This window comes from Globicephala melas, unplaced genomic scaffold, assembly GCF_963455315.2.
Source record: "Globicephala melas unplaced genomic scaffold, mGloMel1.2 SCAFFOLD_354, whole genome shotgun sequence".
NCBI classification, from domain to species: domain Eukaryota; kingdom Metazoa; phylum Chordata; class Mammalia; order Artiodactyla; family Delphinidae; genus Globicephala; species Globicephala melas.
The window spans coordinates 84,866-108,653 of record NW_027207523.1 but is presented as its reverse complement, the minus strand read 5'-3'; the positions used below and the strand labels follow the sequence as shown (position 1 = coordinate 108,653).

The 23,788-nt window shown below is 70.1% G+C and overlaps 13 non-coding genes across 13 annotated transcripts; all 13 read left to right on the top strand.

The window, feature by feature from the left end:
* Nucleotides 1-1,625: 1,625 nt before the first annotated feature.
* Nucleotides 1,626-1,744, top strand: LOC132596522 (5S ribosomal RNA). The gene has a single exon (XR_009562600.1). It is a non-coding gene; the product is annotated as a 5S ribosomal RNA (ribosomal RNA).
* Nucleotides 1,745-2,675: 931 nt separating this feature from the next.
* On the top strand, nt 2,676-2,794 carry LOC132596521 (5S ribosomal RNA). The gene has a single exon (XR_009562599.1). It is a non-coding gene; the product is annotated as a 5S ribosomal RNA (ribosomal RNA).
* Nucleotides 2,795-5,490: 2,696 nt separating this feature from the next.
* On the top strand, nt 5,491-5,609 carry LOC132596520 (5S ribosomal RNA). The gene has a single exon (XR_009562598.1). It is a non-coding gene; the product is annotated as a 5S ribosomal RNA (ribosomal RNA).
* Nucleotides 5,610-6,540: 931 nt separating this feature from the next.
* LOC132596519 (5S ribosomal RNA) lies at nt 6,541-6,659 on the top strand. Its single transcript, XR_009562597.1, has one exon. It is a non-coding gene; the product is annotated as a 5S ribosomal RNA (ribosomal RNA).
* A 2,696-nt stretch (nt 6,660-9,355) lies between these two features.
* Nucleotides 9,356-9,474, top strand: LOC132596517 (5S ribosomal RNA). The gene has a single exon (XR_009562595.1). It is a non-coding gene; the product is annotated as a 5S ribosomal RNA (ribosomal RNA).
* A 931-nt stretch (nt 9,475-10,405) lies between these two features.
* LOC132596516 (5S ribosomal RNA) lies at nt 10,406-10,524 on the top strand. The gene has a single exon (XR_009562594.1). It is a non-coding gene; the product is annotated as a 5S ribosomal RNA (ribosomal RNA).
* A 2,696-nt stretch (nt 10,525-13,220) lies between these two features.
* LOC132596515 (5S ribosomal RNA) lies at nt 13,221-13,339 on the top strand. The gene has a single exon (XR_009562593.1). It is a non-coding gene; the product is annotated as a 5S ribosomal RNA (ribosomal RNA).
* Nucleotides 13,340-14,270: 931 nt separating this feature from the next.
* Nucleotides 14,271-14,389, top strand: LOC132596514 (5S ribosomal RNA). Its single transcript, XR_009562592.1, has one exon. It is a non-coding gene; the product is annotated as a 5S ribosomal RNA (ribosomal RNA).
* A 932-nt stretch (nt 14,390-15,321) lies between these two features.
* LOC132596513 (5S ribosomal RNA) lies at nt 15,322-15,440 on the top strand. The gene has a single exon (XR_009562591.1). It is a non-coding gene; the product is annotated as a 5S ribosomal RNA (ribosomal RNA).
* Nucleotides 15,441-18,136: 2,696 nt separating this feature from the next.
* LOC132596512 (5S ribosomal RNA) lies at nt 18,137-18,255 on the top strand. The gene has a single exon (XR_009562590.1). It is a non-coding gene; the product is annotated as a 5S ribosomal RNA (ribosomal RNA).
* Nucleotides 18,256-19,187: 932 nt separating this feature from the next.
* LOC132596511 (5S ribosomal RNA) lies at nt 19,188-19,306 on the top strand. The gene has a single exon (XR_009562589.1). It is a non-coding gene; the product is annotated as a 5S ribosomal RNA (ribosomal RNA).
* A 933-nt stretch (nt 19,307-20,239) lies between these two features.
* LOC132596510 (5S ribosomal RNA) lies at nt 20,240-20,358 on the top strand. Its single transcript, XR_009562588.1, has one exon. It is a non-coding gene; the product is annotated as a 5S ribosomal RNA (ribosomal RNA).
* Nucleotides 20,359-21,290: 932 nt separating this feature from the next.
* LOC132596509 (5S ribosomal RNA) lies at nt 21,291-21,409 on the top strand. The gene has a single exon (XR_009562587.1). It is a non-coding gene; the product is annotated as a 5S ribosomal RNA (ribosomal RNA).
* Nucleotides 21,410-23,788: the final 2,379 nt, after the last annotated feature.

Sequence of the window (23,788 nt, the reverse complement as noted above, 5' to 3'; positions counted from 1 at the left end):
CTGCCCAGATGTGGAACCTCCCAGTTTGGAAGCAACTTCTTGTATGAGGCTCTCTGTGGACAGGGACAGCTGAGACACAGAGGAGGTGCCCAGAGACCAGGGGTTTGGAGTCTGCAGCTGCAGATGTACTTAGTGCATGGTATAGGACCAGGAGGGGCCTGCTGGCAGAACTGTGGCCACTAAACCAAAGGGACCCTCAGGCCAAGAAGGGGACACTGGCTTCTTATTGCAGGAAGCCAAGCGCAGGGACCCAGGCTGGCAGAAGGAGTGGCGCTTCCAAGCCACAGACCACCAATGTTTCCTGGACTCTGGCGCTCTTTATTCCTCTCTCCATGCCCTGCCGCCCCCTGCCCCTGCCCCCACTTGCTGCTGGTAAGTTCATTTTCCCAGTCTGGCTCCCGTGCAGAGAGGGCCTGGAGGCCGAGGTGGAAGGTAGCAGCGAGTTGGCCCGCGCTTGGCCCTCCTGCGGTTGCCGCTTCAGCACCAGACTGTCATACACCTGGTAGTTGGCATTGCCTCCCGGGTTCCGGCTGAGTGGCATGAAGGTGGGCGGGGGTGGAGGGTGCTCGGTAGCCTGGACGTCGGGCAGGAGGTGAGAGGGGCGGAGGAGCAGCGCTGAGCTGGGAGCCGGGGCCCGCTGGTCCGAGGCCTCGGCCAGTACCGTGAGGGAGGCGGAGGTGGCCACAGGGCGCCGCAAGGGCAGGATCTCAGCCCATTCGGCCGCCGGGTGCCGCACCTCGTGGGGATCGCGGGAGTAATCCAAGTGTCCCGTGGAGGGATGCAGGCTGCGGTTGGACTCGCTGTGAGCACAGCTGGGGAGGCTACGTCTGTGGGCCGGTGGGGTGTCGCGCTACCAGGCGTCGGGCCGGTAGACCCGAGGCACCAGAGCGGATGGAGGCTCAGAGCCCTCCAGACCCAGACTCCGCCATGGGCCCAGTTGCCGTCCTTTCGGCCCGCGAGCCCCTCGACCTGCACCTGGCCGCCCCCACCGGCGCCCAGCCCCGGCGCCGCCACCTGTGTGCCGGTGTGTCCCTCCACAGCTCCCTCCGACAAAAGCCCCACCCCCACCCCGCCCCTCTGGCGTGTCACCGCGGCCGGGTGCGGGAGCGGGATCGAGGGCAGGGGCCGCTTCCCCGGGCCTGCCCGCCACCAGGGGCGGGGTCCTGAGTCGGCGGGGTGTGTGGGGGCAAGGGTGGCCTTGCCGGGGCTGAGGGGCCGTGGCGACTCAATGGTGGCTCCCGGTGGCTTCGGGCCAGCTGCTGTCGGGCAGGAGGGCCGGCCCGGGCTGCGGCCGGGCTGCGCCTAGGGCCGCGTGGGCGGGCAGGGCCGATGCCCAAGGGACCGCGGGCCCCGGGCCCTGAAGCCTCCGGGGCCACGTCCCTGTGAGCGACGTGCGGGATCTTGGGCGGGGCGCCAAGCGCCGAAGGGTTTGCTGGGTCACGGCCGCCCTGGGCTGGGAGGTGGTCGCCAAACCCTCCGCCGCCGCCCGATACCCGAGACCTCCGTTGCCCCTGCCTGGGCGGGCGAGGGGGCCCTGCCGGGGCGGGCCGGCCGCCAGGCTGGCGTTAAGGCGCCAGCGCCAGCGAAACTGGGCCTCAAGAGGCCGCCCGCGGCCCCCCGCCCCCGTCTACGGCCATACCACCCTGAACGCGCCCGATCTCGTCTGATCTCGGAAGCTAAGCAGGGTCGGGCCTGGTTAGTACTTGGATGGGAGACCGCCTGGGAATACCGGGTGCTGTAGGCTTTTTGCCTCCCGCTCCGCCCGCCTTCTCCTTTACTCGCCCGCGGCGGGGGCCGCCGGCTCCGCCCCCGCCGGGCCCCGCTGCAGGCCCCACCTCCTCAGGCCCCTCCCACCACGGCGCGCGCCGGCGGGGTCGCTCCCCGCCGGCCCGGCCGGCCAGGCGGCCAGAAGGCGGCCCTGGAAGGCAGGCGCACCCCAGACGCTCCCGGGGTGGCTGGCCCGGACCCAGACTCCGCCGCGGGCCCAGTTGCCGTCCTTTCGGCCCGCGAGCCCCTCGACCTGCACCTGGCCGCCCCCACCGGCGCCCAGCCCCGGCGCCGCCACCTGTGTGCCGGTGTGTCCCTCCACAGCTCCCTCCGACAAAAGCCCCCCCCACCCCGCCCCTCTGGCGTGTCACCGCGGCCGGGTGCGGGAGCGGGATCGAGGGCAGGGGCCGCTTCCCCGGGCCTGCCGGCCACCAGGGGCGGGGTCCTGAGCTCGGCGGGGGGTGTGGGGGCAAGGGTGGCCTTGCCGGGGCTGAGGGGCCGTGGCGACTCAATGGTGGCTCCCAGTGGCTTCGGGCCAGCTGCTGTCGGGCAGGAGGGCCGGCCCGGGCTGCGGCCGGGCTGCGCCTAGGGCCGCGTGGGCGGGCAGGGCCGATGCCCAAGGGACCGCGGGCCCCGGGCCCTGAAGCCTCCGGGGCCACGTCCCTGTGAGCGACGTGCGGGATCTTGGGCGGGGCGCCAAGCGCCGAAGGGTTTGCTGGGTCACGGCCGCCCTGGGCTGGGAGGTGGTCGCCAAACCCTCCGCCGCCGCCCGATACCCGAGACCTCCGTTGCCCCTGCCTGGGCGGGCGAGGGGGCCCTGCCGGGGCGGGCCGGCCGCCAGGCTGGCGTTAAGGCGCCAGCGCCAGCGAAACTGGGCCTCAAGAGGCCGCCCGCGGCGCCCCGCCCCCGTCTACGGCCATACCACCCTGAACGCGCCCGATCTCGTCTGATCTCGGAAGCTAAGCAGGGTCGGGCCTGGTTAGTACTTGGATGGGAGACCGCCTGGGAATACCGGGTGCTGTAGGCTTTTTGCCTCCCGCTCCGCCCGCCTTCTCCTTTACTCGCCCGCGGCGGGGGGGCCGCCGGCTCCGCCCCCGCCGAGCCCCGCTGCAGGCAGTAGTCAAGGTGGGTTTACCTGCCCGAGCAGGAAGCTTGGGCGATGGCAGAAGTGGGAAGAAACTCTTGAGCACAGGTTCTTGGGATCCACGGAGCAGCGCATGCACATGCGATGGGTGCCTACACAGCTGGCTTGCTTGTCTGTGGGGAAAGGCGAGATGGGTCAGGGCCTGGGTTCCTGAGGGGCTGAGAATCAAGGCAGGGATAGAAGAAAGGGGACAGGCCCACATCCCCTGAACCCACGCCGGCGCCCACTCACCTTTGTGGAAAATACGATTGAAAAGTGCCCGCAAGAATCTCTTCAGATGCCTCCAGAGTTGAGGCAAGAAGGGGAGGGGGGAGGCCGGGAGCAGGGTGAGCCCTGAAATCCAACCCTTGTCCCGGTCACACCCCAGCAGCCCTCCCACCTCAGCCCCTTCAAGACCCCAGGGCTCCCCCAACCGCGCTGCACAGATCCTGCCCTGACCATAGTCACCATGTTGATCCCCACGTTGAGCAAGATGAAGCTGACCGGGATCAGAAGAATTGAGTATCCTTGCTCCTGGCATTTCCTGGGGATGGGGCCAGTGAACGGCTCGGCTCGGTAGTAGTTTCGCTCACCCATGGCCGTTGGTCCCAGGACTGCCTGGGCCCTCTGCCCTCCAGTTTTAACTGGGAGCCAGACTGGGTCATAATGGGGCAGGTGGTGAGGTCACAGTGAGGGAGGGGGATGAAAAGGAGGGCCCAGAGTGGCATTCCCTGGTAACCAGGGTCAGGTAAGCTGAGCCTGGACAGTCAAACAGGGCCCGGTGGCCGGCATACATCCCCTCGAGCGGTCATTCATTCGCTCACCGCCCGCTGACTCACTTGTTCAAATGACACATTGCGTCTCTTGGCCCCTCTTGAGACTAGGAAGACCTTGGCCTCAGAGGCCTGCTGAAGGCCTGGCTGGAGTCCAGAGCCTCAGCCTTCTTCATGCCCTTCACTGGGCCTGGAGCTGGACCTGCCCAGATGTGGAACCTCCCAGTTTGGAAGCAACTTCTTGTATGAGGCTCTCTGTGGACAGGGACAGCTGAGACACAGAGGAGGTGCCCAGAGACCAGGGGTTTGGAGTCTGCAGCTGCAGATGTACTTAGTGCATGGTATAGGACCAGGAGGGGCCTGCTGGCAGAACTGTGGCCACTAAACCAAAGGGACCCTCAGGCCAAGAAGGGGACACTGGCTTCTTATTGCAGGAAGCCAAGCGCAGGGACCCAGGCTGGCAGAAGGAGTGGCGCTTCCAAGCCACAGACCACCAATGTTTCCTGGACTCTGGCGCTCTTTATTCCTCTCTCCATGCCCTGCCGCCCCCTGCCCCTGCCCCCACTTGCTGCTGGTAAGTTCATTTTCCCAGTCTGGCTCCCGTGCAGAGAGGGCCTGGAGGCCGAGGTGGAAGGTAGCAGCGAGTTGGCCCGCGCTTGGCCCTCCTGCGGTTGCCGCTTCAGCACCAGACTGTCATACACCTGGTAGTTGGCATTGCCTCCCGGGTTCCGGCTGAGTGGCATGAAGGTGGGCGGGGGTGGAGGGTGCTCGGTAGCCTGGACGTCGGGCAGGAGGTGAGAGGGGCGGAGGAGCAGCGCTGAGCTGGGAGCCGGGGCCCGCTGGTCCGAGGCCTCGGCCAGTACCGTGAGGGAGGCGGAGGTGGCCACAGGGCGCCGCAAGGGCAGGATCTCAGCCCATTCGGCCGCCGGGTGCCGCACCTCGTGGGGATCGCGGGAGTAATCCAAGTGTCCCGTGGAGGGATGCAGGCTGCGGTTGGACTCGCTGTGAGCACAGCTGGGGAGGCTACGTCTGTGGGCCGGTGGGGTGTCGCGCTACCAGGCGTCGGGCCGGTAGACCCGAGGCACCAGAGCGGATGGAGGCTCAGAGCCCTCCAGACCCAGACTCCGCCATGGGCCCAGTTGCCGTCCTTTCGGCCCGCGAGCCCCTCGACCTGCACCTGGCCGCCCCCACCGGCGCCCAGCCCCGGCGCCGCCACCTGTGTGCCGGTGTGTCCCTCCACAGCTCCCTCCGACAAAAGCCCCACCCCCACCCCGCCCCTCTGGCGTGTCACCGCGGCCGGGTGCGGGAGCGGGATCGAGGGCAGGGGCCGCTTCCCCGGGCCTGCCCGCCACCAGGGGCGGGGTCCTGAGTCGGCGGGGTGTGTGGGGGCAAGGGTGGCCTTGCCGGGGCTGAGGGGCCGTGGCGACTCAATGGTGGCTCCCGGTGGCTTCGGGCCAGCTGCTGTCGGGCAGGAGGGCCGGCCCGGGCTGCGGCCGGGCTGCGCCTAGGGCCGCGTGGGCGGGCAGGGCCGATGCCCAAGGGACCGCGGGCCCCGGGCCCTGAAGCCTCCGGGGCCACGTCCCTGTGAGCGACGTGCGGGATCTTGGGCGGGGCGCCAAGCGCCGAAGGGTTTGCTGGGTCACGGCCGCCCTGGGCTGGGAGGTGGTCGCCAAACCCTCCGCCGCCGCCCGATACCCGAGACCTCCGTTGCCCCTGCCTGGGCGGGCGAGGGGGCCCTGCCGGGGCGGGCCGGCCGCCAGGCTGGCGTTAAGGCGCCAGCGCCAGCGAAACTGGGCCTCAAGAGGCCGCCCGCGGCCCCCCGCCCCCGTCTACGGCCATACCACCCTGAACGCGCCCGATCTCGTCTGATCTCGGAAGCTAAGCAGGGTCGGGCCTGGTTAGTACTTGGATGGGAGACCGCCTGGGAATACCGGGTGCTGTAGGCTTTTTGCCTCCCGCTCCGCCCGCCTTCTCCTTTACTCGCCCGCGGCGGGGGCCGCCGGCTCCGCCCCCGCCGGGCCCCGCTGCAGGCCCCACCTCCTCAGGCCCCTCCCACCACGGCGCGCGCCGGCGGGGTCGCTCCCCGCCGGCCCGGCCGGCCAGGCGGCCAGAAGGCGGCCCTGGAAGGCAGGCGCACCCCAGACGCTCCCGGGGTGGCTGGCCCGGACCCAGACTCCGCCGCGGGCCCAGTTGCCGTCCTTTCGGCCCGCGAGCCCCTCGACCTGCACCTGGCCGCCCCCACCGGCGCCCAGCCCCGGCGCCGCCACCTGTGTGCCGGTGTGTCCCTCCACAGCTCCCTCCGACAAAAGCCCCCCCCACCCCGCCCCTCTGGCGTGTCACCGCGGCCGGGTGCGGGAGCGGGATCGAGGGCAGGGGCCGCTTCCCCGGGCCTGCCGGCCACCAGGGGCGGGGTCCTGAGCTCGGCGGGGGGTGTGGGGGCAAGGGTGGCCTTGCCGGGGCTGAGGGGCCGTGGCGACTCAATGGTGGCTCCCAGTGGCTTCGGGCCAGCTGCTGTCGGGCAGGAGGGCCGGCCCGGGCTGCGGCCGGGCTGCGCCTAGGGCCGCGTGGGCGGGCAGGGCCGATGCCCAAGGGACCGCGGGCCCCGGGCCCTGAAGCCTCCGGGGCCACGTCCCTGTGAGCGACGTGCGGGATCTTGGGCGGGGCGCCAAGCGCCGAAGGGTTTGCTGGGTCACGGCCGCCCTGGGCTGGGAGGTGGTCGCCAAACCCTCCGCCGCCGCCCGATACCCGAGACCTCCGTTGCCCCTGCCTGGGCGGGCGAGGGGGCCCTGCCGGGGCGGGCCGGCCGCCAGGCTGGCGTTAAGGCGCCAGCGCCAGCGAAACTGGGCCTCAAGAGGCCGCCCGCGGCGCCCCGCCCCCGTCTACGGCCATACCACCCTGAACGCGCCCGATCTCGTCTGATCTCGGAAGCTAAGCAGGGTCGGGCCTGGTTAGTACTTGGATGGGAGACCGCCTGGGAATACCGGGTGCTGTAGGCTTTTTGCCTCCCGCTCCGCCCGCCTTCTCCTTTACTCGCCCGCGGCGGGGGGGCCGCCGGCTCCGCCCCCGCCGAGCCCCGCTGCAGGCAGTAGTCAAGGTGGGTTTACCTGCCCGAGCAGGAAGCTTGGGCGATGGCAGAAGTGGGAAGAAACTCTTGAGCACAGGTTCTTGGGATCCACGGAGCAGCGCATGCACATGCGATGGGTGCCTACACAGCTGGCTTGCTTGTCTGTGGGGAAAGGCGAGATGGGTCAGGGCCTGGGTTCCTGAGGGGCTGAGAATCAAGGCAGGGATAGAAGAAAGGGGACAGGCCCACATCCCCTGAACCCACGCCGGCGCCCACTCACCTTTGTGGAAAATACGATTGAAAAGTGCCCGCAAGAATCTCTTCAGATGCCTCCAGAGTTGAGGCAAGAAGGGGAGGGGGGAGGCCGGGAGCAGGGTGAGCCCTGAAATCCAACCCTTGTCCCGGTCACACCCCAGCAGCCCTCCCACCTCAGCCCCTTCAAGACCCCAGGGCTCCCCCAACCGCGCTGCACAGATCCTGCCCTGACCATAGTCACCATGTTGATCCCCACGTTGAGCAAGATGAAGCTGACCGGGATCAGAAGAATTGAGTATCCTTGCTCCTGGCATTTCCTGGGGATGGGGCCAGTGAACGGCTCGGCTCGGTAGTAGTTTCGCTCACCCATGGCCGTTGGTCCCAGGACTGCCTGGGCCCTCTGCCCTCCAGTTTTAACTGGGAGCCAGACTGGGTCATAATGGGGCAGGTGGTGAGGTCACAGTGAGGGAGGGGGATGAAAAGGAGGGCCCAGAGTGGCATTCCCTGGTAACCAGGGTCAGGTAAGCTGAGCCTGGACAGTCAAACAGGGCCCGGTGGCCGGCATACATCCCCTCGAGCGGTCATTCATTCGCTCACCGCCCGCTGACTCACTTGTTCAAATGACACATTGCGTCTCTTGGCCCCTCTTGAGACTAGGAAGACCTTGGCCTCAGAGGCCTGCTGAAGGCCTGGCTGGAGTCCAGAGCCTCAGCCTTCTTCATGCCCTTCACTGGGCCTGGAGCTGGACCTGCCCAGATGTGGAACCTCCCAGTTTGGAAGCAACTTCTTGTATGAGGCTCTCTGTGGACAGGGACAGCTGAGACACAGAGGAGGTGCCCAGAGACCAGGGGTTTGGAGTCTGCAGCTGCAGATGTACTTAGTGCATGGTATAGGACCAGGAGGGGCCTGCTGGCAGAACTGTGGCCACTAAACCAAAGGGACCCTCAGGCCAAGAAGGGGACACTGGCTTCTTATTGCAGGAAGCCAAGCGCAGGGACCCAGGCTGGCAGAAGGAGTGGCGCTTCCAAGCCACAGACCACCAATGTTTCCTGGACTCTGGCGCTCTTTATTCCTCTCTCCATGCCCTGCCGCCCCCTGCCCCTGCCCCCACTTGCTGCTGGTAAGTTCATTTTCCCAGTCTGGCTCCCGTGCAGAGAGGGCCTGGAGGCCGAGGTGGAAGGTAGCAGCGAGTTGGCCCGCGCTTGGCCCTCCTGCGGTTGCCGCTTCAGCACCAGACTGTCATACACCTGGTAGTTGGCATTGCCTCCCGGGTTCCGGCTGAGTGGCATGAAGGTGGGCGGGGGTGGAGGGTGCTCGGTAGCCTGGACGTCGGGCAGGAGGTGAGAGGGGCGGAGGAGCAGCGCTGAGCTGGGAGCCGGGGCCCGCTGGTCCGAGGCCTCGGCCAGTACCGTGAGGGAGGCGGAGGTGGCCACAGGGCGCCGCAAGGGCAGGATCTCAGCCCATTCGGCCGCCGGGTGCCGCACCTCGTGGGGATCGCGGGAGTAATCCAAGTGTCCCGTGGAGGGATGCAGGCTGCGGTTGGACTCGCTGTGAGCACAGCTGGGGAGGCTACGTCTGTGGGCCGGTGGGGTGTCGCGCTACCAGGCGTCGGGCCGGTAGACCCGAGGCACCAGAGCGGATGGAGGCTCAGAGCCCTCCAGACCCAGACTCCGCCATGGGCCCAGTTGCCGTCCTTTCGGCCCGCGAGCCCCTCGACCTGCACCTGGCCGCCCCCACCGGCGCCCAGCCCCGGCGCCGCCACCTGTGTGCCGGTGTGTCCCTCCACAGCTCCCTCCGACAAAAGCCCCACCCCCACCCCGCCCCTCTGGCGTGTCACCGCGGCCGGGTGCGGGAGCGGGATCGAGGGCAGGGGCCGCTTCCCCGGGCCTGCCCGCCACCAGGGGCGGGGTCCTGAGTCGGCGGGGTGTGTGGGGGCAAGGGTGGCCTTGCCGGGGCTGAGGGGCCGTGGCGACTCAATGGTGGCTCCCGGTGGCTTCGGGCCAGCTGCTGTCGGGCAGGAGGGCCGGCCCGGGCTGCGGCCGGGCTGCGCCTAGGGCCGCGTGGGCGGGCAGGGCCGATGCCCAAGGGACCGCGGGCCCCGGGCCCTGAAGCCTCCGGGGCCACGTCCCTGTGAGCGACGTGCGGGATCTTGGGCGGGGCGCCAAGCGCCGAAGGGTTTGCTGGGTCACGGCCGCCCTGGGCTGGGAGGTGGTCGCCAAACCCTCCGCCGCCGCCCGATACCCGAGACCTCCGTTGCCCCTGCCTGGGCGGGCGAGGGGGCCCTGCCGGGGCGGGCCGGCCGCCAGGCTGGCGTTAAGGCGCCAGCGCCAGCGAAACTGGGCCTCAAGAGGCCGCCCGCGGCCCCCCGCCCCCGTCTACGGCCATACCACCCTGAACGCGCCCGATCTCGTCTGATCTCGGAAGCTAAGCAGGGTCGGGCCTGGTTAGTACTTGGATGGGAGACCGCCTGGGAATACCGGGTGCTGTAGGCTTTTTGCCTCCCGCTCCGCCCGCCTTCTCCTTTACTCGCCCGCGGCGGGGGCCGCCGGCTCCGCCCCCGCCGGGCCCCGCTGCAGGCCCCACCTCCTCAGGCCCCTCCCACCACGGCGCGCGCCGGCGGGGTCGCTCCCCGCCGGCCCGGCCGGCCAGGCGGCCAGAAGGCGGCCCTGGAAGGCAGGCGCACCCCAGACGCTCCCGGGGTGGCTGGCCCGGACCCAGACTCCGCCGCGGGCCCAGTTGCCGTCCTTTCGGCCCGCGAGCCCCTCGACCTGCACCTGGCCGCCCCCACCGGCGCCCAGCCCCGGCGCCGCCACCTGTGTGCCGGTGTGTCCCTCCACAGCTCCCTCCGACAAAAGCCCCCCCCACCCCGCCCCTCTGGCGTGTCACCGCGGCCGGGTGCGGGAGCGGGATCGAGGGCAGGGGCCGCTTCCCCGGGCCTGCCGGCCACCAGGGGCGGGGTCCTGAGCTCGGCGGGGGGTGTGGGGGCAAGGGTGGCCTTGCCGGGGCTGAGGGGCCGTGGCGACTCAATGGTGGCTCCCAGTGGCTTCGGGCCAGCTGCTGTCGGGCAGGAGGGCCGGCCCGGGCTGCGGCCGGGCTGCGCCTAGGGCCGCGTGGGCGGGCAGGGCCGATGCCCAAGGGACCGCGGGCCCCGGGCCCTGAAGCCTCCGGGGCCACGTCCCTGTGAGCGACGTGCGGGATCTTGGGCGGGGCGCCAAGCGCCGAAGGGTTTGCTGGGTCACGGCCGCCCTGGGCTGGGAGGTGGTCGCCAAACCCTCCGCCGCCGCCCGATACCCGAGACCTCCGTTGCCCCTGCCTGGGCGGGCGAGGGGGCCCTGCCGGGGCGGGCCGGCCGCCAGGCTGGCGTTAAGGCGCCAGCGCCAGCGAAACTGGGCCTCAAGAGGCCGCCCGCGGCGCCCCGCCCCCGTCTACGGCCATACCACCCTGAACGCGCCCGATCTCGTCTGATCTCGGAAGCTAAGCAGGGTCGGGCCTGGTTAGTACTTGGATGGGAGACCGCCTGGGAATACCGGGTGCTGTAGGCTTTTTGCCTCCCGCTCCGCCCGCCTTCTCCTTTACTCGCCCGCGGCGGGGGGGCCGCCGGCTCCGCCCCCGCCGAGCCCCGCTGCAGGCAGTAGTCAAGGTGGGTTTACCTGCCCGAGCAGGAAGCTTGGGCGATGGCAGAAGTGGGAAGAAACTCTTGAGCACAGGTTCTTGGGATCCACGGAGCAGCGCATGCACATGCGATGGGTGCCTACACAGCTGGCTTGCTTGTCTGTGGGGAAAGGCGAGATGGGTCAGGGCCTGGGTTCCTGAGGGGCTGAGAATCAAGGCAGGGATAGAAGAAAGGGGACAGGCCCACATCCCCTGAACCCACGCCGGCGCCCACTCACCTTTGTGGAAAATACGATTGAAAAGTGCCCGCAAGAATCTCTTCAGATGCCTCCAGAGTTGAGGGAAGAAGGGGAGGGGGGAGGCCGGGAGCAGGGTGAGCCCTGAAATCCAACCCTTGTCCCGGTCACACCCCAGCAGCCCTCCCACCTCAGCCCCTTCAAGACCCCAGGGCTCCCCCAACCGCGCTGCACAGATCCTGCCCTGACCATAGTCACCATGTTGATCCCCACGTTGAGCAAGATGAAGCTGACCGGGATCAGAAGAATTGAGTATCCTTGCTCCTGGCATTTCCTGGGGATGGGGCCAGTGAACGGCTCGGCTCGGTAGTAGTTTCGCTCACCCATGGCCGTTGGTCCCAGGACTGCCTGGGCCCTCTGCCCTCCAGTTTTAACTGGGAGCCAGACTGGGTCATAATGGGGCAGGTGGTGAGGTCACAGTGAGGGAGGGGGATGAAAAGGAGGGCCCAGAGTGGCATTCCCTGGTAACCAGGGTCAGGTAAGCTGAGCCTGGACAGTCAAACAGGGCCCGGTGGCCGGCATACATCCCCTCGAGCGGTCATTCATTCGCTCACCGCCCGCTGACTCACTTGTTCAAATGACACATTGCGTCTCTTGGCCCCTCTTGAGACTAGGAAGACCTTGGCCTCAGAGGCCTGCTGAAGGCCTGGCTGGAGTCCAGAGCCTCAGCCTTCTTCATGCCCTTCACTGGGCCTGGAGCTGGACCTGCCCAGATGTGGAACCTCCCAGTTTGGAAGCAACTTCTTGTATGAGGCTCTCTGTGGACAGGGACAGCTGAGACACAGAGGAGGTGCCCAGAGACCAGGGGTTTGGAGTCTGCAGCTGCAGATGTACTTAGTGCATGGTATAGGACCAGGAGGGGCCTGCTGGCAGAACTGTGGCCACTAAACCAAAGGGACCCTCAGGCCAAGAAGGGGACACTGGCTTCTTATTGCAGGAAGCCAAGCGCAGGGACCCAGGCTGGCAGAAGGAGTGGCGCTTCCAAGCCACAGACCACCAATGTTTCCTGGACTCTGGCGCTCTTTATTCCTCTCTCCATGCCCTGCCGCCCCCTGCCCCTGCCCCCACTTGCTGCTGGTAAGTTCATTTTCCCAGTCTGGCTCCCGTGCAGAGAGGGCCTGGAGGCCGAGGTGGAAGGTAGCAGCGAGTTGGCCCGCGCTTGGCCCTCCTGCGGTTGCCGCTTCAGCACCAGACTGTCATACACCTGGTAGTTGGCATTGCCTCCCGGGTTCCGGCTGAGTGGCATGAAGGTGGGCGGGGGTGGAGGGTGCTCGGTAGCCTGGACGTCGGGCAGGAGGTGAGAGGGGCGGAGGAGCAGCGCTGAGCTGGGAGCCGGGGCCCGCTGGTCCGAGGCCTCGGCCAGTACCGTGAGGGAGGCGGAGGTGGCCACAGGGCGCCGCAAGGGCAGGATCTCAGCCCATTCGGCCGCCGGGTGCCGCACCTCGTGGGGATCGCGGGAGTAATCCAAGTGTCCCGTGGAGGGATGCAGGCTGCGGTTGGACTCGCTGTGAGCACAGCTGGGGAGGCTACGTCTGTGGGCCGGTGGGGTGTCGCGCTACCAGGCGTCGGGCCGGTAGACCCGAGGCACCAGAGCGGATGGAGGCTCAGAGCCCTCCAGACCCAGACTCCGCCGCGGGCCCAGTTGCCGTCCTTTCGGCCCGCGAGCCCCTCGACCTGCACCTGGCCGCCCCCACCGGCGCCCAGCCCCGGCGCCGCCACCTGTGTGCCGGTGTGTCCCTCCACAGCTCCCTCCGTCAAAAGCCCCCCCCCACCCCGCCCCTCTGGCGTGTCACCGCGGCCGGGTGCGGGAGCGGGATCGAGGGCAGGGGCCGCTTCCCCGGGCCTGCCGGCCACCAGGGGCGGGGTCCTGAGCTCGGCGGGGGGTGTGGGGGCAAGGGTGGCCTTGCCGGGGCTGAGGGGCCGTGGCGACTCAATGGTGGCTCCCGGTGGCTTCGGGCCAGCTGCTGTCGGGCAGGAGGGCCGGCCCGGGCTGCGGCCGGGCTGCGCCTAGGGCCGCGTGGGCGGGCAGGGCCGATGCCCAAGGGACCGCGGGCCCCGGGCCCTGAAGCCTCCGGGGCCACGTCCCTGTGAGCGACGTGCGGGATCTTGGGCGGGGCGCCAAGCGCCGAAGGGTTTGCTGGGTCACGGCCGCCCTGGGCTGGGAGGTGGTCGCCAAACCCTCCGCCGCCGCCCGATACCCGAGACCTCCGTTGCCCCTGCCTGGGCGGGCGAGGGGGCCCTGCCGGGGCGGGCCGGCCGCCAGGCTGGCGTTAAGGCGCCAGCGCCAGCGAAACTGGGCCTCAAGAGGCCGCCCGCGGCCCCCCGCCCCCGTCTACGGCCATACCACCCTGAACGCGCCCGATCTCGTCTGATCTCGGAAGCTAAGCAGGGTCGGGCCTGGTTAGTACTTGGATGGGAGACCGCCTGGGAATACCGGGTGCTGTAGGCTTTTTGCCTCCCGCTCCGCCCGCCTTCTCCTTTACTCGCCCGCGGCGGGGGCCGCCGGCTCCGCCCCCGCCGGGCCCCGCTGCAGGCCCCACCTCCTCAGGCCCCTCCCACCACGGCGCGCGCCGGCGGGGTCGCTCCCCGCCGGCCCGGCCGGCCAGGCGGCCAGAAGGCGGCCCTGGAAGGCAGGCGCACCCCAGACGCTCCCGGGGTGGCTGGCCCGGACCCAGACTCCGCCGCGGGCCCAGTTGCCGTCCTTTCGGCCCGCGAGCCCCTCGACCTGCACCTGGCCGCCCCCACCGGCGCCCAGCCCCGGCTCCGCCACCTGTGTGCCGGTGTGTCCCTCCACAGCTCCCTCCGACAAAAGCCCCCCCCACCCCGCCCCTCTGGCGTGTCACCGCGGCCGGGTGCGGGAGCGGGATCGAGGGCAGGGGCCGCTTCCCCGGGCCTGCCGGCCACCAGGGGCGGGGTCCTGAGCTCGGCGGGGGGTGTGGGGGCAAGGGTGGCCTTGCCGGGGCTGAGGGGCCGTGGCGACTCAATGGTGGCTCCCAGTGGCTTCGGGCCAGCTGCTGTCGGGCAGGAGGGCCGGCCCGGGCTGCGGCCGGGCTGCGCCTAGGGCCGCGTGGGCGGGCAGGGCCGATGCCCAAGGGACCGCGGGCCCCGGGCCCTGAAGCCTCCGGGGCCACGTCCCTGTGAGCGACGTGCGGGATCTTGGGCGGGGCGCCAAGCGCCGAAGGGTTTGCTGGGTCACGGCCGCCCTGGGCTGGGAGGTGGTCGCCAAACCCTCCGCCGCCGCCCGATACCCGAGACCTCCGTTGCCCCTGCCTGGGCGGGCGAGGGGGCCCTGCCGGGGCGGGCCGGCCGCCAGGCTGGCGTTAAGGCGCCAGCGCCAGCGAAACTGGGCCTCAAGAGGCCGCCCGCGGCCCCCCGCCCCCGTCTACGGCCATACCACCCTGAACGCGCCCGATCTCGTCTGATCTCGGAAGCTAAGCAGGGTCGGGCCTGGTTAGTACTTGGATGGGAGACCGCCTGGGAATACCGGGTGCTGTAGGCTTTTTGCCTCCCGCTCCGCCCGCCTTCTCCTTTACTCGCCCGCGGCGGGGGCCGCCGGCTCCGCCCCCGCCGGGCCCCGCTGCAGGCCCCACCTCCTCAGGCCCCTCCCACCACGGCGCGCGCCGGCGGGGTCGCTCCCCGCCGGCCCGGCCGGCCAGGCGGCCAGAAGGCGGCCCTGGAAGGCAGCCGCACCCCAGACGCTCCCGGGGTGGCTGGCCCGGACCCAGACTCCGCCGCGGGCCCAGTTGCCGTCCTTTCGGCCCGCGAGCCCCTCGACCTGCACCTGGCCGCCCCCACCGGCTCCCAACCCCGGCGCCGCCACCTGTGTGCCGGTGTGTCCCTCCACAGCTCCCTCCGACAAAAGCCCCCCCCCACCCCGCCCCTCTGGCGTGTCACCGCGGCCGGGTGCGGGAGCGGGATCGAGGGCAGGGGCCGCTTCCCCGGGCCTGCCGGCCACCAGGGGCGGGGTCCTGAGCTCGGCGGGGGGTGTGGGGGCAAGGGTGGCCTTGCCGGGGCTGAGGGGCCGTGGCGACTCAATGGTGGCTCCCGGTGGCTTCGGGCCAGCTGCTGTCGGGCAGGAGGGCCGGCCCGGGCTGCGGCCGGGCTGCGCCTAGGGCCGCGTGGGCGGGCAGGGCCGATGCCCAAGGGACCGCGGGCCCCGGGCCCTGAAGCCTCCGGGGCCACGTCCCTGTGAGCGACGTGCGGGATCTTGGGCGGGGCGCCAAGCGCCGAAGGGTTTGCTGGGTCACGGCCGCCCTGGGCTGGGAGGTGGTCGCCAAACCCTCCGCCGCCGCCCGATACCCGAGACCTCCGTTGCCCCTGCCTGGGCGGGCGAGGGGGCCCTGCCGGGGCGGGCCGGCCGCCAGGCTGGCGTTAAGGCGCCAGCGCCAGCGAAACTGGGCCTCAAGAGGCCGCCCGCGGCCCCCCGCCCCCGTCTACGGCCATACCACCCTGAACGCGCCCGATCTCGTCTGATCTCGGAAGCTAAGCAGGGTCGGGCCTGGTTAGTACTTGGATGGGAGACCGCCTGGGAATACCGGGTGCTGTAGGCTTTTTGCCTCCCGCTCCGCCCGCCTTCTCCTTTACTCGCCCGCGGCGGGGGGGCCGCCGGCTCCGCCCCCGCCGAGCCCCGCTGCAGGCAGTAGTCAAGGTGGGTTTACCTGCCCGAGCAGGAAGCTTGGGCGATGGCAGAAGTGGGAAGAAACTCTTGAGCACAGGTTCTTGGGATCCACGGAGCAGCGCATGCACATGCGATGGGTGCCTACACAGCTGGCTTGCTTGTCTGTGGGGAAAGGCGAGATGGGTCAGGGCCTGGGTTCCTGAGGGGCTGAGAATCAAGGCAGGGATAGAAGAAAGGGGACAGGCCCACATCCCCTGAACCCACGCCGGCGCCCACTCACCTTTGTGGAAAATACGATTGAAAAGTGCCCGCAAGAATCTCTTCAGATGCCTCCAGAGTTGAGGCAAGAAGGGGAGGGGGGAGGCCGGGAGCAGGGTGAGCCCTGAAATCCAACCCTTGTCCCGGTCACACCCCAGCAGCCCTCCCACCTCAGCCCCTTCAAGACCCCAGGGCTCCCCCAACCGCGCTGCACAGATCCTGCCCTGACCATAGTCACCATGTTGATCCCCACGTTGAGCAAGATGAAGCTGACCGGGATCAGAAGAATTGAGTATCCTTGCTCCTGGCATTTCCTGGGGATGGGGCCAGTGAACGGCTCGGCTCGGTAGTAGTTTCGCTCACCCATGGCCGTTGGTCCCAGGACTGCCTGGGCCCTCTGCCCTCCAGTTTTAACTGGGAGCCAGACTGGGTCATAATGGGGCAGGTGGTGAGGTCACAGTGAGGGAGGGGGATGAAAAGGAGGGCCCAGAGTGGCATTCCCTGGTAACCAGGGTCAGGTAAGCTGAGCCTGGACAGTCAAACAGGGCCCGGTGGCCGGCATACATCCCCTCGAGCGGTCATTCATTCGCTCACCGCCCGCTGACTCACTTGTTCAAATGACACATTGCGTCTCTTGGCCCCTCTTGAGACTAGGAAGACCTTGGCCTCAGAGGCCTGCTGAAGGCCTGGCTGGAGTCCAGAGCCTCAGCCTTCTTCATGCCCTTCACTGGGCCTGGAGCTGGACCTGCCCAGATGTGGAACCTCCCAGTTTGGAAGCAACTTCTTGTATGAGGCTCTCTGTGGACAGGGACAGCTGAGACACAGAGGAGGTGCCCAGAGACCAGGGGTTTGGAGTCTGCAGCTGCAGATGTACTTAGTGCATGGTATAGGACCAGGAGGGGCCTGCTGGCAGAACTGTGGCCACTAAACCAAAGGGACCCTCAGGCCAAGAAGGGGACACTGGCTTCTTATTGCAGGAAGCCAAGCGCAGGGACCCAGGCTGGCAGAAGGAGTGGCGCTTCCAAGCCACAGACCACCAATGTTTCCTGGACTCTGGCGCTCTTTATTCCTCTCTCCATGCCCTGCCGCCCCCTGCCCCTGCCCCCACTTGCTGCTGGTAAGTTCATTTTCCCAGTCTGGCTCCCGTGCAGAGAGGGCCTGGAGGCCGAGGTGGAAGGTAGCAGCGAGTTGGCCCGCGCTTGGCCCTCCTGCGGTTGCCGCTTCAGCACCAGACTGTCATACACCTGGTAGTTGGCATTGCCTCCCGGGTTCCGGCTGAGTGGCATGAAGGTGGGCGGGGGTGGAGGGTGCTCGGTAGCCTGGACGTCGGGCAGGAGGTGAGAGGGGCGGAGGAGCAGCGCTGAGCTGGGAGCCGGGGCCCGCTGGTCCGAGGCCTCGGCCAGTACCGTGAGGGAGGCGGAGGTGGCCACAGGGCGCCGCAAGGGCAGGATCTCAGCCCATTCGGCCGCCGGGTGCCGCACCTCGTGGGGATCGCGGGAGTAATCCAAGTGTCCCGTGGAGGGATGCAGGCTGCGGTTGGACTCGCTGTGAGCACAGCTGGGGAGGCTACGTCTGTGGGCCGGTGGGGTGTCGCGCTACCAGGCGTCGGGCCGGTAGACCCGAGGCACCAGAGCGGATGGAGGCTCAGAGCCCTCCAGACCCAGACTCCGCCGCGGGCCCAGTTGCCGTCCTTTCGGCCCGCGAGCCCCTCGACCTGCACCTGGCCGCCCCCACCGGCGCCCAGCCCCGGCGCCGCCACCTGTGTGCCGGTGTGTCCCTCCACAGCTCCCTCCGTCAAAAGCCCCCCCCCACCCCGCCCCTCTGGCGTGTCACCGCGGCCGGGTGCGGGAGCGGGATCGAGGGCAGGGGCCGCTTCCCCGGGCCTGCCGGCCACCAGGGGCGGGGTCCTGAGCTCGGCGGGGGGTGTGGGGGCAAGGGTGGCCTTGCCGGGGCTGAGGGGCCGTGGCGACTCAATGGTGGCTCCCGGTGGCTTCGGGCCAGCTGCTGTCGGGCAGGAGGGCCGGCCCGGGCTGCGGCCGGGCTGCGCCTAGGGCCGCGTGGGCGGGCAGGGCCGATGCCCAAGGGACCGCGGGCCCCGGGCCCTGAAGCCTCCGGGGCCACGTCCCTGTGAGCGACGTGCGGGATCTTGGGCGGGGCGCCAAGCGCCGAAGGGTTTGCTGGGTCACGGCCGCCCTGGGCTGGGAGGTGGTCGCCAAACCCTCCGCCGCCGCCCGATACCCGAGACCTCCGTTGCCCCTGCCTGGGCGGGCGAGGGGGCCCTGCCGGGGCGGGCCGGCCGCCAGGCTGGCGTTAAGGCGCCAGCGCCAGCGAAACTGGGCCTCAAGAGGCCGCCCGCGGCCCCCCGCCCCCGTCTACGGCCATACCACCCTGAACGCGCCCGATCTCGTCTGATCTCGGAAGCTAAGCAGGGTCGGGCCTGGTTAGTACTTGGATGGGAGACCGCCTGGGAATACCGGGTGCTGTAGGCTTTTTGCCTCCCGCTCCGCCCGCCTTCTCCTTTACTCGCCCGCGGCGGGGGGCCGCCGGCTCCGCCCCCGCCGGGCCCCGCTGCAGGCCCCACCTCCTCAGGCCCCTCCCACCACGGCGCGCGCCGGCGGGGTCGCTCCCCGCCGGCCCGGCCGGCCAGGCGGCCAGAAGGCGGCCCTGGAAGGCAGGCGCACCCCAGACGCTCCCGGGGTGGCTGGCCCGGACCCAGACTCCGCCGCGGGCCCAGTTGCCGTCCTTTCGGCCCGCGAGCCCCTCGACCTGCACCTGGCCGCCCCCACCGGCGCCCAGCCCCGGCTCCGCCACCTGTGTGCCGGTGTGTCCCTCCACAGCTCCCTCCGACAAAAGCCCCCCCCACCCCGCCCCTCTGGCGTGTCACCGCGGCCGGGTGCGGGAGCGGGATCGAGGGCAGGGGCCGCTTCCCCGGGCCTGCCGGCCACCAGGGGCGGGGTCCTGAGCTCGGCGGGGGGTGTGGGGGCAAGGGTGGCCTTGCCGGGGCTGAGGGGCCGTGGCGACTCAATGGTGGCTCCCAGTGGCTTCGGGCCAGCTGCTGTCGGGAAGGAGGGCCGGCCCGGGCTGCGGCCGGGCTGCGCCTAGGGCCGCGTGGGCGGGCAGGGCCGATGCCCAAGGGACCGCGGGCCCCGGGCCCTGAAGCCTCCGGGGCCACGTCCCTGTGAGCGACGTGCGGGATCTTGGGCGGGGCGCCAAGCGCCGAAGGGTTTGCTGGGTCACGGCCGCCCTGGGCTGGGAGGTGGTCGCCAAACCCTCCGCCGCCGCCCGATACCCGAGACCTCCGTTGCCCCTCCCTGGGCGGGCGAGGGGGCCCTGCCGGGGCGGGCCGGCCGCCAGGCTGGCGTTAAGGCGCCAGCGCCAGCGAAACTGGGCCTCAAGAGGCCGCCCGCGGCCCCCCGCCCCCGTCTACGGCCATACCACCCTGAACGCGCCCGATCTCGTCTGATCTCGGAAGCTAAGCAGGGTCGGGCCTGGTTAGTACTTGGATGGGAGACCGCCTGGGAATACCGGGTGCTGTAGGCTTTTTGCCTCCCGCTCCGCCCGCCTTCTCCTTTACTCGCCCGCGGCGGGGGCCGCCGGCTCCGCCCCCGCCGGGCCCCGCTGCAGGCCCCACCTCCTCAGGCCCCTCCCACCACGGCGCGCGCCGGCGGGGTCGCTCCCCGCCGGCCCGGCCGGCCAGGCGGCCAGAAGGCGGCCCTGGAAGGCAGGCGCACCCCAGACGCTCCCGGGGTGGCTGGCCCGGACCCAGACTCCGCCGCGGGCCCAGTTGCCGTCCTTTCGGCCCGCGAGCCCCTCGACCTGCACCTGGCCGCCCCCACCGGCGCCCAGCCCCGGCGCCGCCACCTGTGTGCCGGTGTGTCCCTCCACAGCTCCCTCCGACAAAAGCCCCACCCCCACCCCGCCCCTCTGGCGTGTCACCGCGGCCGGGTGCGGGAGCGGGATCGAGGGCAGGGGCCGCTTCCCCGGGCCTGCCGGCCACCAGGGGCGGGGTCCTGAGCTCGGCGGGGGGTGTGGGGGCAAGGGTGGCCTTGCCGGGGTTGAGGGGCCGTGGCGACTCAATGGTGGCTCCCGGTGGCTTCGGGCCAGCTGCTGTCGGGCAGGAGGGCCGGCCCGGGCTGCGGCCGGGCTGCGCCTAGGGCCGCGTGGGCGGGCAGGGCCGATGCCCAAGGGACCGCGGGCCCCGGGCCCTGAAGCCTCCGGGGCCACGTCCCTGTGAGCGACGTGCGGGATCTTGGGCGGGGCGCCAAGCGCCGAAGGGTTTGCTGGGTCACGGCCGCCCTGGGCTGGGAGGTGGTCGCCAAACCCTCCGCCGCCGCCCGATACCCGAGACCTCCGTTGCCCCTGCCTGGGCGGGCGAGGGGGCCCTGCCGGGGCGGGCCGGCCGCCAGGCTGGCGTTAAGGCGCCAGCGCCAGCGAAACTGGGCCTCAAGAGGCCGCCCGCGGCCCCCCACCCCCGTCTACGGCCATACCACCCTGAACGCGCCCGATCTCGTCTGATCTCGGAAGCTAAGCAGGGTCGGGCCTGGTTAGTACTTGGATGGGAGACCGCCTGGGAATACCGGGTGCTGTAGGCTTTTTGCCTCCCGCTCCGCCCGCCTTCTCCTTTACTCGCCCGCGGCGGGGGCCGCCGGCTCCGCCCCCGCCGGGCCCCGCTGCAGGCCCCACCTCCTCAGGCCCCTCCCACCACGGCGCGCGCCGGCGGGGTCGCTCCCCGCCGGCCCGGCCGGCCAGGCGGCCAGAAGGCGGCCCTGGAAGGCAGCCGCACCCCAGACGCTCCCGGGGTGGCTGGCCCGGACCCAGACTCCGCCGCGGGCCCAGTTGCCGTCCTTTCGGCCCGCGAGCCCCTCGACCTGCACCTGGCCGCCCCCACCGGCTCCCAACCCCGGCGCCGCCACCTGTGTGCCGGTGTGTCCCTCCACAGCTCCCTCCGACAAAAGCCCCCCCCCACCCCGCCCCTCTGGCGTGTCACCGCGGCCGGGTGCGGGAGCGGGATCGAGGGCAGGGGCCGCTTCCCCGGGCCTGCCGGCCACCAGGGGCGGGGTCCTGAGCTCGGCGGGGGGTGTGGGGGCAAGGGTGGCCTTGCCGGGGCTGAGGGGCCGTGGCGACTCAATGGTGGCTCCCGGTGGCTTCGGGCCAGCTGCTGTCGGGCAGGAGGGCCGGCCCGGGCTGCGGCCGGGCTGCGCCTAGGGCCGCGTGGGCGGGCAGGGCCGATGCCCAAGGGACCGCGGGCCCCGGGCCCTGAAGCCTCCGGGGCCACGTCCCTGTGAGCGACGTGCGGGATCTTGGGCGGGGCGCCAAGCGCCGAAGGGTTTGCTGGGTCACGGCCGCCCTGGGCTGGGAGGTGGTCGCCAAACCCTCCGCCGCCGCCCGATACCCGAGACCTCCGTTGCCCCTGCCTGGGCGGGCGAGGGGGCCCTGCCGGGGCGGGCCGGCCGCCAGGCTGGCGTTAAGGCGCCAGCGCCAGCGAAACTGGGCCTCAAGAGGCCGCCCGCGGCCCCCCGCCCCCGTCTACGGCCATACCACCCTGAACGCGCCCGATCTCGTCTGATCTCGGAAGCTAAGCAGGGTCGGGCCTGGTTAGTACTTGGATGGGAGACCGCCTGGGAATACCGGGTGCTGTAGGCTTTTTGCCTCCCGCTCCGCCCGCCTTCTCCTTTACTCGCCCGCGGCGGGGGGGCCGCCGGCTCCGCCCCCGCCGAGCCCCGCTGCAGGCAGTAGTCAAGGTGGGTTTACCTGCCCGAGCAGGAAGCTTGGGCGATGGCAGAAGTGGGAAGAAACTCTTGAGCACAGGTTCTTGGGATCCACGGAGCAGCGCATGCACATGCGATGGGTGCCTACACAGCTGGCTTGCTTGTCTGTGGGGAAAGGCGAGATGGGTCAGGGCCTGGGTTCCTGAGGGGCTGAGAATCAAGGCAGGGATAGAAGAAAGGGGACAGGCCCACATCCCCTGAACCCACGCCGGCGCCCACTCACCTTTGTGGAAAATACGATTGAAAAGTGCCCGCAAGAATCTCTTCAGATGCCTCCAGAGTTGAGGCAAGAAGGGGGGGGGGAGGCCGGGAGCAGGGTGAGCCCTGAAATCCAACCCTTGTCCCGGTCACACCCCAGCAGCCCTCCCACCTCAGCCCCTTCAAGACCCCAGGGCTCCCCCAACCGCGCTGCACAGATCCTGCCCTGACCATAGTCACCATGTTGATCCCCACGTTGAGCAAGATGAAGCTGACCGGGATCAGAAGAATTGAGTATCCTTGCTCCTGGCATTTCCTGGGGATGGGGCCAGTGAACGGCTCGGCTCGGTAGTAGTTTCGCTCACCCATGGCCGTTGGTCCCAGGACTGCCTGGGCCCTCTGCCCTCCAGTTTTAACTGGGAGCCAGACTGGGTCATAATGGGGCAGGTGGTGAGGTCACAGTGAGGGAGGGGGATGAAAAGGAGGGCCCAGAGTGGCATTCCCTGGTAACCAGGGTCAGGTAAGCTGAGCCTGGACAGTCAAACAGGGCCCGGTGGCCGGCATACATCCCCTCGAGCGGTCATTCATTCGCTCACCGCCCGCTGACTCACTTGTTCAAATGACACATTGCGTCTCTTGGCCCCTCTTGAGACTAGGAAGACCTTGGCCTCAGAGGCCTGCTGAAGGCCTGGCTGGAGTCCAGAGCCTCAGCCTTCTTCATGCCCTTCACTGGGCCTGGAGCTGGACCTGCCCAGATGTGGAACCTCCCAGTTTGGAAGCAACTTCTTGTATGAGGCTCTCTGTGGACAGGGACAGCTGAGACACAGAGGAGGTGCCCAGAGACCAGGGGTTTGGAGTCTGCAGCTGCAGATGTACTTAGTGCATGGTATAGGACCAGGAGGGGCCTGCTGGCAGAACTGTGGCCACTAAACCAAAGGGACCCTCAGGCCAAGAAGGGGACACTGGCTTCTTATTGCAGGAAGCCAAGCGCAGGGACCCAGGCTGGCAGAAGGAGTGGCGCTTCCAAGCCACAGACCACCAATGTTTCCTGGACTCTGGCGCTCTTTATTCCTCTCTCCATGCCCTGCCGCCCCCTGCCCCTGCCCCCACTTGCTGCTGGTAAGTTCATTTTCCCAGTCTGGCTCCCGTGCAGAGAGGGCCTGGAGGCCGAGGTGGAAGGTAGCAGCGAGTTGGCCCGCGCTTGGCCCTCCTGCGGTTGCCGCTTCAGCACCAGACTGTCATACACCTGGTAGTTGGCATTGCCTCCCGGGTTCCGGCTGAGTGGCATGAAGGTGGGCGGGGGTGGAGGGTGCTCGGTAGCCTGGACGTCGGGCAGGAGGTGAGAGGGGCGGAGGAGCAGCGCTGAGCTGGGAGCCGGGGCCCGCTGGTCCGAGGCCTCGGCCAGTACCGGGAGGGAGGCGGAGGTGGCCACAGGGCGCCGCAAGGGCAGGATCTCAGCCCATTCGGCCGCCGGGTGCCGCACCTCGTGGGGATCGCGGGAGTAATCCAAGTGTCCCGTGGAGGGATGCAGGCTGCGGTTGGACTCGCTGTGAGCACAGCTGGGGAGGCTACGTCTGTGGGCCGGTGGGGTGTCGCGCTACCAGGCGTCGGGCCGGTAGACCCGAGGCACCAGAGCGGATGGAGGCTCAGAGCCCTCCAGACCCAGACTCCGCCATGGGCCCAGTTGCCGTCCTTTCGGCCCGCGAGCCCCTCGACCTGCACCTGGCCGCCCCCACCGGCGCCCAGCCCCGGCGCCGCCACCTGTGTGCCGGTGTGTCCCTCCACAGCTCCCTCCGTCAAAAGCCCCCCCCCACCCCGCCCCTCTGGCGTGTCACCGCGGCCGGGTGCGGGAGCGGGATCGAGGGCAGGGGCCGCTTCCCCGGGCCTGCCGGCCACCAGGGGCGGGGTCCTGAGCTCGGCGGGGGGTGTGGGGGCAAGGGTGGCCTTGCCGGGGCTGAGGGGCCGTGGCGACTCAATGGTGGCTCCCGGTGGCTTCGGGCCAGCTGCTGTCGGGCAGGAGGGCCGGCCCGGGCTGCGGCCGGGCTGCGCCTAGGGC